The sequence below is a fragment of the Ambystoma mexicanum genome, chromosome 2q (genome assembly GCF_040938575.1).
Source record: "Ambystoma mexicanum isolate Mex_15411 chromosome 2q, UKY_AmexF1_1, whole genome shotgun sequence".
NCBI lineage: Eukaryota > Metazoa > Chordata > Amphibia > Caudata > Ambystomatidae > Ambystoma > Ambystoma mexicanum.
Window position 1 is genome coordinate 1,107,986,947 of NC_090924.1, and position 15,481 is coordinate 1,108,002,427.

The following is a 15,481-nucleotide window of genomic DNA, read 5'->3' on the forward strand; positions in this document are numbered from 1 at the left end:
ACCTGACAATTTGAATTTGGCGTATTGTATCTGCAGACACAATTATTGACCAGGTAACACCAATTTTTTATGAAATGCCTGGGAAATTGTCTAGCTGCTTTAGGGCTCTGTTCCACAACGATCGACAATCTTTGGAATTTATCCGCCCGGCACCACAGGAGGGGTCGCCGGCATGTACTATGTACTGTAAGTATGGCATTGGAAGTATAGTATTTAATGATATTTGGCACAGACAAACCAGACATGCCTCCGAATTTGAGTGGCCAATCAATGGTAGATTTGAGATCCCCTGTATTGAATACCTAGAATCGGTCTTGCTAAAAAACAAGGCCAGACCTGCAGCATTTGATGTTTTGCAGAATTGGAAAAAAGAAGCGTTGCAGCAGCTTAAAAGTAGGGATAAACATGCACGCTGTCATAAAACAAATGCGGAAAAGGCGTTGTTATATGATAAGGAAAAACATTCGGAGTCAGTAAAAAATATGGATAGGGCTTTCTCCCTAGGTATCCAGAAAATGTATCCCTCTAAAGATTTCCATGTTTCCGAAGAATTTATTGAAAAATTGTTAAACGAACGCAGGCCTGGTGCCTCCGCACCACCTCCGCATGATCCTCTCCCGGGTGCTCTGCCCATTCCTGCTGTTGTTCCTGCCGTTATTCCTGTTCCCCCTGTATAACCTATTCCCGTTCATCCTCTAGTTGTTTTTCCTCCACCTATCCCGCCACCCCTTCCTCTTGCGCCGATAGTTGAACCCTCATTGAATTTGCCCATATCTCCGCTCCCGAGTGGTTCTGTATTGACTAACGTTGATCGGGGTGGGGGGTCAAAGATTGTCACTCGAAATACTGTTTCTGCAGACAAGAAACAGGAATTATTTGCATGCGCTAAGCACTGTATGGAGAAAGGTGATCAAGTCAACGTTTTTTCCACATTATCAAAAATGGACAATTTTCCCGAGAAAAATGTTTTTATCCAAGGTTTGGGGACTCATTTATGTGTAATGTGGGGTAGATTACATAATTCGGATCTCCCACAAGGGGTGAGGGATCTAAATACTTTAGCACTTTCGAGGGACACAGAGGAGAAAGTACATGGTCATGTTGAGAGATTGTTTGAGTATAGGAGGGACGAGATGAGGGTGATGAAGACGACGGTATGTATGTGCAGAAACGGTTCCTTCCGTGTCGTAGTTCGGCACCTGAGGAAGTACAAATTTGTACCAAAGATGCGATTAGATGGATCTCGGATTCATCGATAGCGCCAGATGAATTATATGACACGTATAGTCAGTATACAGTAGAAATGCAGAAGAAGGTGATTCAGGTAATGGTACAGTACCTGCAGGAAGAATGTGTAAGGAAGAAGGTTATTTGTCCTTTAGAGTTATTGGGAATTTGTAAAAGGGCTTTTTCGCCCGACACTTCTTCGACTGCCTTAGCGCTCGACCTGGCTCTGTTGCTTGGTAAGCGGTCGGAGTTACCTATATCTCAGTTACCTATGAGAGAGGTTCCTCCGACATTTGTCCCAAAGGTTGAGATTCCCGCTAACGCTGGGACTCGTGCACCCGCTGTGGATATCCCTGCGCATTATGTATCGCAATTTGTTCACGTCCTGTTTTCACGACAGGAAGTGAACACTATTAGACAATCAATTCCCGATATCAGGAAAAACTCGACAGGGTTTTACAAAGAGATAGAGTCCGTTTTGCAGTTCTCTGTGTTCACCCTAAGTGATATTGACTTGCTATTCCCTGTATTCCTGCCCGTAGATTTATGGAAGCAGGTTCAAACAATAGAAGATGTGCCAGGATTAGGAGATACGCGGGCTAACATGATTAGGTTTGATGGGGAAAGACCAGATGGTGAGAAACCACCTCAGGTAATACTTACTTTGCCTGATAGAATTGGCGCAAAATTAAAAACTATAATTCCAGAGAAAAGAATTATTTGGGACAAGCTTACGGCCTGTGTTCAAGGAAAAACTGAAGGTGCCACCAAATTCTTTAATAGATTCAAAGAAGTATTCTCTGACTTCAGTGGACAGGACTTGGGCACAGAGTCTGGGAAAAGGTTGTTTGTGGACAAATTTGTACATAGATTGTTTCCTGACATCCAGTCGCAGATTATGTCCTCTGAGAGCGCTTGGCAGGCGAAATCCCAATCTGAAGTTTTGCACATGGCTCAGTATTATGAGAACCGTGTTAATAATGAAAAAGAGAAAATAGAGAAGAGGAAAGAAGATTTGAAGACTAAAGTAGTGTTACAACAAATTGTTAGAAATCCCAGAGGAGGTACGTCACAGAACAGAGGTCAGTATGTCCCAAAAGGAAACGCTCCTTTGGGTTCTGTGAATATTAATCAATGTGCCTATTGCCGCCAGGAAGGTCATTGGCGAGCACAGTGCCCCGTCCTTCGACAAAGGTCAAACAATGCGTTTGGGAGTATGGGTAGATGACCTAGAGGTCGCCCTGGAGCAGGGGGCCCTGATAGAGGTCAGTTTTCGCAAGATCCTCAGCAACCTTTTTCACGGGAAAATCAGACTTCGAGTGTGGACACGAGAAACATATTTGATCACCCTTCAGCTGCCTACCTTTCTGAAGAGCTTCCTTACGATGACATTTTGTTTCGTTAGGACTGCCCGAAGCAGGGTTTGGAACCTTCACCTATTCCCGTTAATCAGAAAGGTCCCTACGTTGAATTGTTAGTAGGGAATAGGAAACATCAGTTTTTGATAGACACTGGAGCACAGAAATGCTCCATTGATCATTCCCGGGTTCCAAACATTCCACTGTCAGGGCAAACAAATGTTTCTGTAGGGTTTTCTCGTATACCAATTGTTTTTCCGGTTTCTTCGCTGGTGTCTGTTTCTTTGGGTCCCTTTACGGACCATTGTCCCTTCCTTCTGATTCCGAACTGTGGAGAGAATTTGCTGGGGTTAAATCAGTTGAAGAAATTGAATGCAGTAATTCATTGTTCCTCTGATGGAGTACGACTGACGGTTTCACCACAGCAACTTCCCAATTCTCAGTTTTTGACTCGACCATTGCCTCCTGAGTTTAGTGTTGTTCCAGAATGTTTATGGGCGGTTGACGACAATGATGTCGGTGTGCTACAGATTGAGCCTGTTAAAATAGTTTTGAAGCATGGAGTTAAACTACCACGCATTCCGCAATATAAATTATCAGCTGAGGGCGAGCGTGCTTTGAAGTGCATTGCCTCCGATTTTGTGCATCGAGGGGTGATTGAAGAGATTGCAGGTAGTTTATTTAACAGCCCGATTTCGCCTGTAAACAAGAAAGGCGACAATGCAATCCCATACCGTTTCATAATTGATCTTCGTGCTATTAACAAAGTTGTCGCCCCACAATTTCCAATTGTGCCTGATGTAACAACGATACTAACAATGATCCCTGCTACAGCTACGCACTTTAGTGTTGTGGATCTAAAGAATGCTTTCTTTAGTATTCCTATACACAAGGAGAGTAGATATTTGTTCGCGTTCACCTTGGGGGGACGTTCATTCACATTTACTCGTGCACCTCAAGGGTATACTGAAAGTCCAAGTATTTATAGTAGAGCTTTGAAAGAGCAGCTTGATACCCTTGAATTGCCACCTACTTGTACACTGCTTCAGTATGTCGATGATTTGCTTTTGGCTGCAGATTCTGAAAGTGCTTGTAAAGAAGGCACTGTACTGTTGCTTGTTCATCTAGCTAAAAACGGTCATAAAGCTTCGCTCAAAAAATTTCAATATTGTTGTCAGGAGGTCGCCTATTTAGGCTACCTCCTGTCAAAGGAGGGGAGAAGATTGACACCTGAAAGAATAAAACACATTTCTGGCATGTCTGTTCCAAATACACAAAAGGAAGTCAGAGCCTTAATAGGTATGGCTTCTTACTGTAGGTTGTGGATCCCAAACTTTTCACTAGTGATAAAACCGATGTTGGCTTTGACGAAGAAGGGCATTTCTCTGCCGCTGCCATGGAAATCGGAACATCAACGATCATTTGAGCTTCTCAAAACCGCGTTATGCTCTGCACCGGTTCTGGGTACTCCAAATTATGACAAGGCCTTTGTGTTGTTTGTGCATGAATGTGATGGATGTGCTTTGGCTGTGTTAACACAGGAACACGGAGGGAAGAATAGGCCGTGCGGCTACTACTCCTCCGCCCTTGATCCTGTCGCATGCGCTTTGCCAAGATGTTTGAGAGCTGTCGCTGCTGCTGCCGCGTCTGTAAAACAGAGTGAGGGAATGGTCCTAGGCCATGATTTAATTTTGATGGTACCTCACTCTGTAGATGTTCTATTGAATAAAACCCAAACGCAACACCTCACCTCTGCACGACTGACGAGGTATGAATTAATTCTGTTTGCCCCTCACATTCAAATTAAGAGGTGTTGGGTTCTTAATCTGGCTGAACTCCTACCTTTCCCGCAAAATACTGTTTGCGGTGACGAAGAATTACATGACTGCCTGTATACCACTGAACAGGAAACGAAGGACAGGATAGATCTTATAGATACTCCTTTGGGCAATGCAGAAGGGGAGTTGTTTTGTGATGGCTCCTGCTTCAAACTCCCAGATGGTACATCTACAGCTGCCTATGCAGTTACTACGTTGAGTACGGTTGTTGAAACTAAGAGAATTCCGCATAACTCCGCGCAGGCCGCAGAGATTATAGCGTTGACCCGAGCTAGTGAACTCTCCGAAGGGCATACAGTAAACATATATACTGATAGCCAGTACGCCTTTGGGGTGGCTCACAACTTTGGGAGGCTCTGGTCGGAAAGAGAGTTCCTAACCTCACATGGGACCAAGATCCAGCATGGTCCCCTGATAGTGCAATTGCTCTCCGCACTCTCACTCCCTAGGCAGTTAGCGATCATGAAATGTGCAGCACATCGTAAGGTCATAGGTGATGTGGGAAAAGGGAATGCTTTTGCTGACCAGATAGCCAGGCAAACGGCCACAGACCTTAGCGCAGACATGTATGCTCTAAGGGAAACAAAAGATGCCTGCCTATGTAATGGATGAGGGTATCGGGTCTGTGCGAGATATCCAGACTGATGCCACAATAGAAGAGTCTAAAAAGTGGGCAGAAGGAATGGGGAAACTGAATGACGATGGGTGTTGGGTGGATACATCTGAAGGAAAATGGTTGCTTCCTGATTCATATGTTCTGGCAATGGTTACGATGGCACACGGTCCTACGCATGTGTGTGCTCAGCAGATCACGAAAATGTTAGAACAAGTCTGGGTGAATGATAAAATGTTGAAGATTGCACAGCGACATGTTCAGAATTGTATGATTTGTTTACAGCACAATGTGGGGAAGGGGACAGTAACTCCAAGGGGAAGCTTTGGGCCCCCTTCTGTTCCCTTCGAGGTCATCCACTTTGATTTTATTGAGATGGAACGGTGTAACAATCTAAAATATGTTCTTGTGATTATTTGTGCTTTTAGTAAATGGGTCGAGGCTTTCCCCGTTAAAGATGCTACTGCCATGACCACTGCAAAGACTATGGTAAAAGAATTCTTTCCACGATTTGGGCTTCCAAGGGTCATTTGGTCGGACAAAGCAGTAATTTTGCAGATATGCACAGCGTTGCACATTGAAAAACGATTTCACTCAGCTAGATATCCTCAAAGTGCTGGGTTGGTAGAGAGACATAACGGCATCCTGAAGAATAAGCTTGCAAAAACATGTGCCGACACCAAACTGAAATGGCCAGATGCCTTGCCTATTGTATTGTTAGCCATGCGTACCACACCTCAAACTAAGACTGGGCTTTCTCCATTTGAGGTAGTGATGGGGAGACCTGCTAACATTTGGGGTCTTCCAAAGCCTAAAGCCCTGAGGGAGGTAGAAAATGTATTGCTTGTAGACTACGGTAACCAGTTGACTAAAAATCTGTATCTCATTTATCATCAGGTCCAATCAGCTTTACCTGTACGGTTTACGGGCCAAGGACACAATATTCAGCCTGGAAGTTGGGTCCTAGTGAAGGCCTACGAACGGTCTTCCTGTCTCGCGCCTCGCTGGCGGGGACCCCACCAGGTACTGTTGGTCACCCAAACAGCAGTGCGGGTGGCTGGAAAGAAGCATTGGATCCACGCGACGCATGTCAAGAAACTTCCTCACCCGACGCCACACGTTACAGAAGAAGCAGAACCCCTCGCTGATGCTACAATCTCTGATCCTGGAGTAGCAAACAGCGCTGTGAGTGCGTCGGAGAATTCCTCTGAGCTTATGGAGCTTCGGGAACAGTCCATTTCGTCTCTGCACTCTTTGAAAAAGTCACTTCCGGAAAACACTGTTTCAAGTTCTGCGACTTCCGTCGCCTCCGATACGTCGCTTCCATCAGGAAGTGACGTTACCTTGTTTCCGGATCAAACAGTTCTGGGTACCACCAGGTACGACCTTCGACGAAGAAAATAGAACTACGGCACGGGTCTTTTTTTCTGTGCATCTGAAAAGAAGAAGTGATTGAAAGTTTTCTCTTGTATAAGAAAGTTCCTTTCGAACAAAAGGAAAAAAAAGGGATTCTGCTGGCTAGGGTTGGGAAGGACTAAGAAGTCGCGCGACCGTAGTGTCGCCAGCAACGAACATTGGGGTCGTCGATTGAGAAACTACGATGCCTGCCACCTCCACCGCTGCTCCCCACATTGGACTTGTAAATAAGGGGGTGACCAACTCGGACAACCAACAATGTGCCTGGGCCCCGAAAACATATTGCTGTGTTGTGTTAATAATAATTGGAATTATGGTACTGTGGGACTTTGGTACTTCGAAGAAATGTACCCTCTAAAACCTCTACTGCCAATTGAGATTGTACCTACTGCTTTGACTCCCTCTGTACACCTTCACACTCTGTCACCTAGAGACTCCCAGCATAGACAAAAGTACCATAATAACACTTTAATGATAATAATGAATTCGACGCATGCCATTTTTAATAAGAGTAATTGCTGGATTTGCACCCATTTACCGCAACATGGGAACAAGGGGCTAGGATGGTATATTCACCCTTTACCTTTAACGACTGCTTGCTATGCTTCTCTTAGAGCACTATTCTTTGGCCGTTGGAATGATAGCATCTCAGGGAACTTTGATGGAACTAATTTAAATGATTTTGAGAAACGTGAATTGACTCCCCTGGGATGCTCGCTTTTTGCAAATAGAAGTAAACCTAATGTCGCTTCTATTAGGCCATCTGATAAACTATCTCTTCCTTTTCAAACTCTAATTTTCTTTAAAATGGCTCCGATAGGCAATAAGGACGCTGTGCCTCCTTCCTACTCTATTAATCATAGCCCTGATTTAGTCCCCTTCTGTGTACAAAGAAATGGCACTCGACCAATGGGAGATTTTGAAGGTTGTGTGAACATTGTAAATGTGACCGGAGAGGACAGGCCTCTGTATGTAAGGGGGCCTGTTTATTTTGTTTGTGGTAATTCAGCATTTCCCTGGTTGCCCAAGGTTTGGCAGGGAACCTGTTATTTAGGAATCCTGTTACCGGGGGTATTCATAGCTAGTACTTTGGAGGTTTCTAAGGCTCGCCCATGGCGGGACGAGAACGGAGATACCCCTGGGCAAGTATTAGGAGATATAGCAAAATCAGTTGTGCCATTTTGGGGACAGATAGCAAATTCTGAAAATATTAGGGGACTAGCAAGGGTACTGGAGAGAACCATCAACCGGACCACGGATATAAACATTCAATATGACATTATAACAAAAAGCAATAAGATTAGTAGCACTCCATAATCGGATGGCATTAGATGTCATTTGGCAGAACGTGGTGGAGTATGCAAATTAGTGGGGTCCGCTTGTGTTTTCGTAAAAGATTCCTCGCCGACAATTTTCAAAGCAATACAGAACTTGCACATCCTTAGTTCTGAAGTGCATGTTCCTGTGGGAGATTGGAATATTAGCGCCTGGTTCTGGGATTCTCTACGATCCTGTGGTTGGAAGGTGCTTTCTGTTATCCTGATTATTTTGGGAATCCTGCTATTCCTTTGTTGCTGTTTCCAATGTCTACCTAGTGTATGTTCAATGCTAGGCGGATGCTGTGCTCAGGCAGTGAGCACAGTGGGGCACAAAATGTATGCCCCAGACAAAGCATCTAAAGAGTTTGTGTTACAAGAGGTTCTGATGAACGACATAATGGCTATAGACATTACAGATAATGATTCAGGATGTATGGACGACAATGCATGCAGTTATTTACAGAAGTATTAGAAATGATGTTAGCACTTGGCATAGGCCAAAAGGAGGGTTTGTCGGAATTGAATCAATGTTATGCCTCCTATCGCAACAATTGTATGTGTATTGGCCTACGCCAAGTTGTCTAAACATCATATGCGAACAAACTCCACGGCAAGGTCTTGACCTTAGAGAAAGTAATGTAAATCGCCATCTTGGATTAAGCCGCCATTTTAGGTTCTCTTGTTATATGGAAGTCACCGTGACCATCAAAATGGAGGCCGAATGACATTCTGAGTAAAATTCTGGCCGTTGTGACCTCCGTACACATGAATAATTAATATGCCTGCAGGCCACTTGTCGGGGTCGCGAACTGAGACCTTGTCCTACTGTTGACCTATGTGTAAATGTACAACTATATCAGCGAAACTTATCAAAATGCATATATTATAGGATCGACCTGGCAAGGAACCCATAGGCCGACTCCTAGAATGGTTAACCCGCGAGAGGGTTGGCCAAGGGCTGGATAAAGCGTATAAAAGACCTAAATATTCCAATGTACGGTCTCTCTAACTAATGCATCGAACCTTCGTTGAAGTTTGTTATGTTACTCTGAGAGCCGAAGAGATATCCGTTTGTCAATTGACTTTGGTAACTGTTGTAGCTTTTAAATAAAGCACTTGTATGTTCTTTGTAACCTGTGTTGGTGTGTTTCTTTTGGGCTTCCCGGCCTCATATTATTTTTATGTTTTCACAGCGGAATGCCAGTAAGTAGCATTGTTTGGGCTAAAAAGCACCCTGGACAAGATAATGATGAATGGTTGCCACCGGACTCAAAACACTTTTCTAACGCCTAACTTCCCGGTGCCACCGGGACATTACAAGTCCCGGTGAATCGGGAAGTCGGGTACCGGAAAATGTTAGTCCCTATTCCCATGGATCCCCAAAGGACTCCATGGGTGGGAATGGGGACATGAAGATCCCTGGTTCCATTGTTAATGCATTTGGAAAATATGACATTACCCAAAGGCTGCATACTTATGGGTCCAAAGCCCCAGAGGTGCAAAACCCATAATCTTGTAGAGACCGTCAGAGTTCAGTAAAGGCAACAGTAGTTACCACTTGTGAAAATGATTGGTGGATTACTATGAAATTAGTAATGAGCTGGTCAAAATGCAGAATGTTGTGGTTCAAAATCGTATTTCTACTGTATAAAAGCCTAATACATGACAGCTTGTTAAACATGCAAAAGCAATTTGCTTTCTTTGAGCACTTAACAGCATTTGTCACATCGCACAACAGCACGCTGCATTCAGTTAACAAAAATGACTACAAGCAGGTACCCGTTTCACACCACTGCTTTTGTCATGTGTATTAAATGTACAGTAGTACAACTCAAATATGTTTCCTGCTCACCAACATGTCACTGAGTCAATAGAAGGGGACATTTAGTTGAACTGTGTCTTTAAACTTCATAGATTAAGCTAAGGTAAGTATACAATAGACTATAATAGTTCCAAAGTTGGCCTGGCCCATATTGAGAATGCAATAAATATGTTTGTTTTTTTGCCCTAGACCCAGTGTTTACTGCTGTAGCTTTCCTTCAGGAATTCCTAGCTACACTGCTAATTTATAAGAGTAATTGCTCATTTATAAGACTAATTTACTGGTTGTACAGCGAGCATCATTTGCCATTCTTGCATTAGTATCCACATGGGGACTGCGTGATGCTCATAAATAAATATGGTCATGTACTACCATATGAATTTTCTGGGCAACATGTAACTAACCATGACTTGAACAACTGACTAAATAATAAGATATCACAAGTGGTAGTGACCCACGAAAGCAAAGTAATCAACAAATTAACAGGGCGACCGCAGTATAGTTACAGATTTTCAATTGACCCTCAAACAGGCAAAGAAAGCATGAACATTCCTGACAATAAGTGTCCTAAATCCAGGCACACCAAAGGGATAACCATTTGGTTTCAATTTAACAACCGTTAAAAATAGCAACAAAACTGCAAACACTAGCCTTTGTGTTGAAAACACCAACACTTTTAACAGATTGGCAGAGTCACTAGCCCTTTCCAAATTACTGGATTTATGACAGCGCTTTTGGTCGGTCACACATACAAATCTAAAGAAATCTAAAGAACATATGCCTAGCCATTCAACTTTTCAAAGAATATGCAGAATATTTGTTTGAAAAGTAGTGTGGTACTATGTATACAATAGACAACAAACATCATTAAAAGTATGGGACTTTTCCACTTGGCAATACCCTCAGACTCGTGTACCAATACAGCTACTCATTTTGAGGATCTATGTGATTTGACAGAATTGCAAAATAAAGAATGTGATTTTACTGAAACAAAAACCACAAACAAAATACTGATTTGTTTTCCCTGTTTCCCCATGTTTAAGACTCCACCTCAAACACTCCCCACCAGTTTTAACCGTGTAACCCTCGCCCACATATATATATATTGAAAATGCATTCCTTTTTTTTCTATTCGTTAAATCACTGGATACCTCATTGTGGTAGTAAATCTGGCAAATTATTGGTGGCAGGTTTAGCCCCAATTTTGGAGTCCCATAGAACCTTTTCAAGGTTTCGGAGCATTTACTGCAAGCTGTAATTCCAACTGCAGTAAACCATCTATTTATCCGAGGGGATTTAACCTGCAAACAAATGCTCAAGGATTTTCCAACACATCACCTCTCCATACAGGTATGGTGGTGTGGTGAAGGTGGCAGTAATTCCATTAGCACCACGCTTCTGTCAAAATGTGTTTCATGCCCTTTGAGCTGACTGAATTGAAACATATAAAGCATTACGTACCTTCGATTTGACAGTTCTTTTGCGTTGCCCCTTAGAAAGAATTCAATGGTGGCCTTTCAGAAGGTCCGCTGAAAGAATGAGCTGATAGTTCTGGAGTTGAGTGTTCTTGAAACATCTGAATAAACCGATCTTACCACCTTTCCAGCTCTCACCGTGTAACTCTTCATATTACATTGACGTTTTTAGTCATCCCTGTATTCACTGAAAAAAAATGAAAAAATCGAATGTTAGTTAAACAAGATCAGGGCATTGTATTTTGTATTTTATTGATATTTATATAGCGATTTTTACCAAAGCGCTTCACAAAGACCATCAACAGTACATTAAAATAAGTATAATCAATTGTGTTCACAAGTAACCAATATGAATCAGACAGGAGACTGTAGTAAGTGACATTTTGGGAGGAGCGAAACAGAGAGTAAGAGGTGATGGATCGGCGGGATAAAGGAAGGTTCAGGTGGAGAGGGGCCAACAGCTGAAAAGATCGCAAACGAGATTGTACACAGTGGGCACGTGGAACAGTAAGTAAGAAGAGTCCAGCAGAGCGGAGGGGACAAGATGGAGAGTGAAATGAAAGAAGAGAGGCAAGAAAATCAGGGGCAAAGCCATATGAAGATTTGAATACTAGTCAAAGAAAATAGAATTTCAACTGTGAGTGAAATGAAGGCCATCCAAGGGAGTCAAGAGAAGAGGAGATAGAGTCACAATAGGATATTAAGCAAAGTGAGCGGATAGAGGAATGATAAATTGATTTGAGTGGTGATAGATGAGAGCCAGGGAGGCCAAAGAGTAGAACAGAGCAGTAATCAAGTCAAAAGGCAATTAGAGAAGAGACCAAGACCTTAGTGGCATGAAACGTGAGAAAGGGATGAATTTTATAAATATTGAAGAGGTGATAACGACAAGCGTGAGAGGTAAGAGAGATGTGATGACTAAAGAAGAAGTTAGAGTCAAGATAGAGACCAAGATTATGGACAGTAGGGGAGATCAACAGGGTACGGGGCGGAAAGAGAATGAAGGGAGGCAGAGAAGGAGGTGGAAGAGTAGCAGCAGGAAAGAAAAGAACCTCAGTTTTTCCAGTATTCAAGGTGAGAAAATGAGAAGTCATCCATGATTCGATGGCAGTAGGACAAGAAGAGAGAGTGGCATGGATGTCAGGTGTGAAAGACAAAAAAGACGAAAAAGAAAGAAAGAGTCATCTGCATAGAAGTGATGCGACACTCCAAAAGAAGAGATAACTGGGGCAACAAATATGTATATAAAGAAAAAAGAAAAGGACCGAGAACAGACCCTTGAGGAACTCCATGATCAAGAGCAAAAGGAGGAGAAGTGTTGCCGCCCCAGGATACGGCAAATGTGCGGTTAGCCGATAGGAAGAGAACAAGGAAAGGACCGAACCGTGAAAACCAAGTGAAGAAAGTGAGTCAAGAAGCAAGGAATGGTCCACCATGTCAAAAGCAGCCGAGAGGTCAAGAAGAATAAGCACCGAAGAGTGTTTTGAGTATCGAGCAGTAAGAAGAGAATCAAGCAGTGAAGTCAAAGCAGTTTCTATGGAGTGACATGGACGAAACCCAGATTGAGTAGGGGGAAGAAGAGATAGATCTGAAACAAAAGATGACATTTGTGAGTAGACAATACGTTCCAAGAGCTTAAGAAAAATCGAATGTTAGTTAATATCGAATGTTAGTTAAACACAATTAGTGCATACTAGGAAGACAGTAGCAATAGCTGAACTAAAATGGCTAGTGAATTTCTAATGTGCTTAGATTTAGACACAAGGCTTTTGCTACTATTGAGTGAATCAGGGCTGCTCGCTTGGGAGGGAACAGCGGAGGGGCAAGAGTGGGCATTAGGGCGAATTAGGGTGTAAATGTCCATGTGAAAATTCTATTTGCATACGGGCAATCATGGAAAGGCCAGTGGAAACACAGCACACATGTATTTGCATTCTTGTTAATGTAATTGTGCAAGTGTAAATAGGGTTAGATCATGTGCAAACAGTGTTTGTGAATGGGTGAAGCTATTACAGTATTACCCAAATCTTTGCCAATGGGAACAGTGGAGAAAGCTCAAGCTGGCATGATGATTAAAGCAATAAGCAATGTGGAATGATAAATAATGTTGTTACTTAAAGATTGTATCATGCCAAACATACACATTCCCAAGGATGAACTTAATGGCCCAGCTTGTCCAAAAATTGGACATCTAAAAGACTTGAGGAGCATGTTCCTCTTTAATTCATTTTTCGAACAAGACAGCGGAGGCAGTATATCCCTCCAACCTATGAATATTGCAAATATAGTTCCAACAAATGCTGTAATTAATATAATACAGATTCTTCCAAATGGTAGTGACAGTTTGAATGACAACAAGGATAAAAGATCAAACAAATGACATGCATTGGTCGCTGAAGCCTCCTGGAAAAGTGAGCTTCCCAAAAAGAGAAATATAAAGTTAAAATCATGTTGTATTTTAAAAATATGTCTCATGGTGTTCCCAACACTTTCCCAAACATTCGGAACACATTTACACTCATTAAACATAAGTTTGAATGTGCCTTATAAATCCAAACAGCTCCAACATTTATCATTGTATGCAATATTACATTTGAAAAATTTAGATGGAGTGATAAACACTCTATGATGGAATAATTATAATGTTTCAGTCAAACTGGCAGAGGTGGTAGTCTTCACATTTTTCCCCAAATCAAAGGCCAGCAGTTATCATCGGTAAAAAGGTACAATCCAGCCATCAGGCTGCTAGCGACTCCCCTTCCGGACCGGAGAAATCTTCAGACAAGAAGTTTTTATAAAACATTGAAGCAGTGAACTGAAAATTGTATAACTATGGAAACCTGTTTGGCTGGGGAACATGTGTATTAGATATTACGACCTAATGATTGCCCATTAATGCATAAATTAGAACTGTATATTGGTCCAAAAAAGATAGAGGTATAGAGAATTATTAAATCAAGTTCTCCAAAAGATAGATTTACCATTCACACAAATCAAAATATTGTGCAATAGATATTGTGAAAGAAAATTGATGTGTGGGTGTATTGAAGAAATACATTTTAATATAATTAGCAGAAACCACAACGCTTGTGCATTTGATAAATCTATTTCTTGCCTTTAAGCATATAACTATCTGAACGTGATGAAGGTAAGATCATATGTTTCTCCAAACGCAGCCATGCTGGTACAATATTATAATTTACAGACACAAACCACATCTCAACTTGTCTTAACACAACTGCTGAATGATAGTTTCTAAAATTATGGAACCCTATGCCTCCATTCTGAATGGGTCTTTTACATTTACCAAGCAAGATTCTATGTTTTCCCTTTTCCTTAAAGAGTTGGCCTAAAATGAATCAATTGATTTATACAATTAAATGAAACCGGTGACATTTATAAGGTGTACAAGAAAAGGGGGCAAATCATCATTTTAATGGTCTCAAGAGGACCCCACCTGGATGAAAATCGAGGGGACCAGGAATGTGTTAATTTTTCAACAGTATAGCATTCATATTTTCTTTAATGGCATCTTTTACAGAGGATGCACTCCTAAATATTTAATCCCATTTAGACACCACTTCATACCACACACCTGAATATGTTGCTTGCTGGTGTGACAAACTTTGCTTGGTGATGGCGCTGGCGTTAGGTTGTTGACCAAGGTTGTGGCCTTAGATTGCTTGGGTAGTTTGATATTCGAAATAATGGAGAAAGGACTCCTGACTCATTAGTATCAGTAAGGGTTTAATGTGAAAAAGGCACATTGATCACAGGTCTAGCAATTTGTGCTGGTTGGGTTGAAGATGAAACAAAAGCCAATGCGCATTTTGACCGTAGTCTTTATCAAGGCAGAAGAGGTGGTTGATCCTGGATAGGAAGGGAGCGCCTGCAGAGTCTCCCCGAGTTTGGGGTCGAAGGGCTGTTTAGCCAATCTGGAAATGCAGGCAATGCGATCCGTAGTTCATGAATCCGATGAATATGTTGTTTGGAACAGTGGACATTTAGGGTAGTAGTTCAGATTTGTCTGTGTTTAACTTGTAACGGTTAACCAAAGAAAAACATGATATATTGGAGAGAAGACTATGTAAGCTATGTAGAGGAACAAGAGGATTTCATCAGCGTAGGCAGTCAATTCTATTTGTACATTTCCATAGATAATGCCTTGTATTGATATGTAATTACTACCAGATCCCAAAAAGGTTTCCCAGGCTGATTTGAATAACAAGGGAGATAAGGGGCAGCCTTGCCTAGTGTCTCTAAACAAGGGCAAATATGATGAGATGTGTCCATTGACAAACATATCAGTTTGCGGATGTGAATGCAATACCCAGACCAAGGATCGACAGGAGTTACCCAGGCCATGCCGTTTAAGTGCATCAAACATGAAATTACAATCCTCCACTCTATTGA

The 15,481-nt window shown here is 42.1% G+C and overlaps 1 protein-coding gene across 1 annotated transcript in view; it reads right to left on the bottom strand.

Annotated features, from left to right (window-relative positions):
* Positions 1-15,481, bottom strand: part of CALCR (calcitonin receptor) — a 2,903,406-nt gene that overhangs the window by 2,381,082 nt on the left and 506,843 nt on the right. Inside the window, exon 3 of the mRNA XM_069648468.1 lies at positions 11,055-11,255. The gene's annotated coding sequence lies outside the window, so the exon portion shown is untranslated. The remainder of the gene's footprint in view (positions 1-11,054; positions 11,256-15,481) is intronic.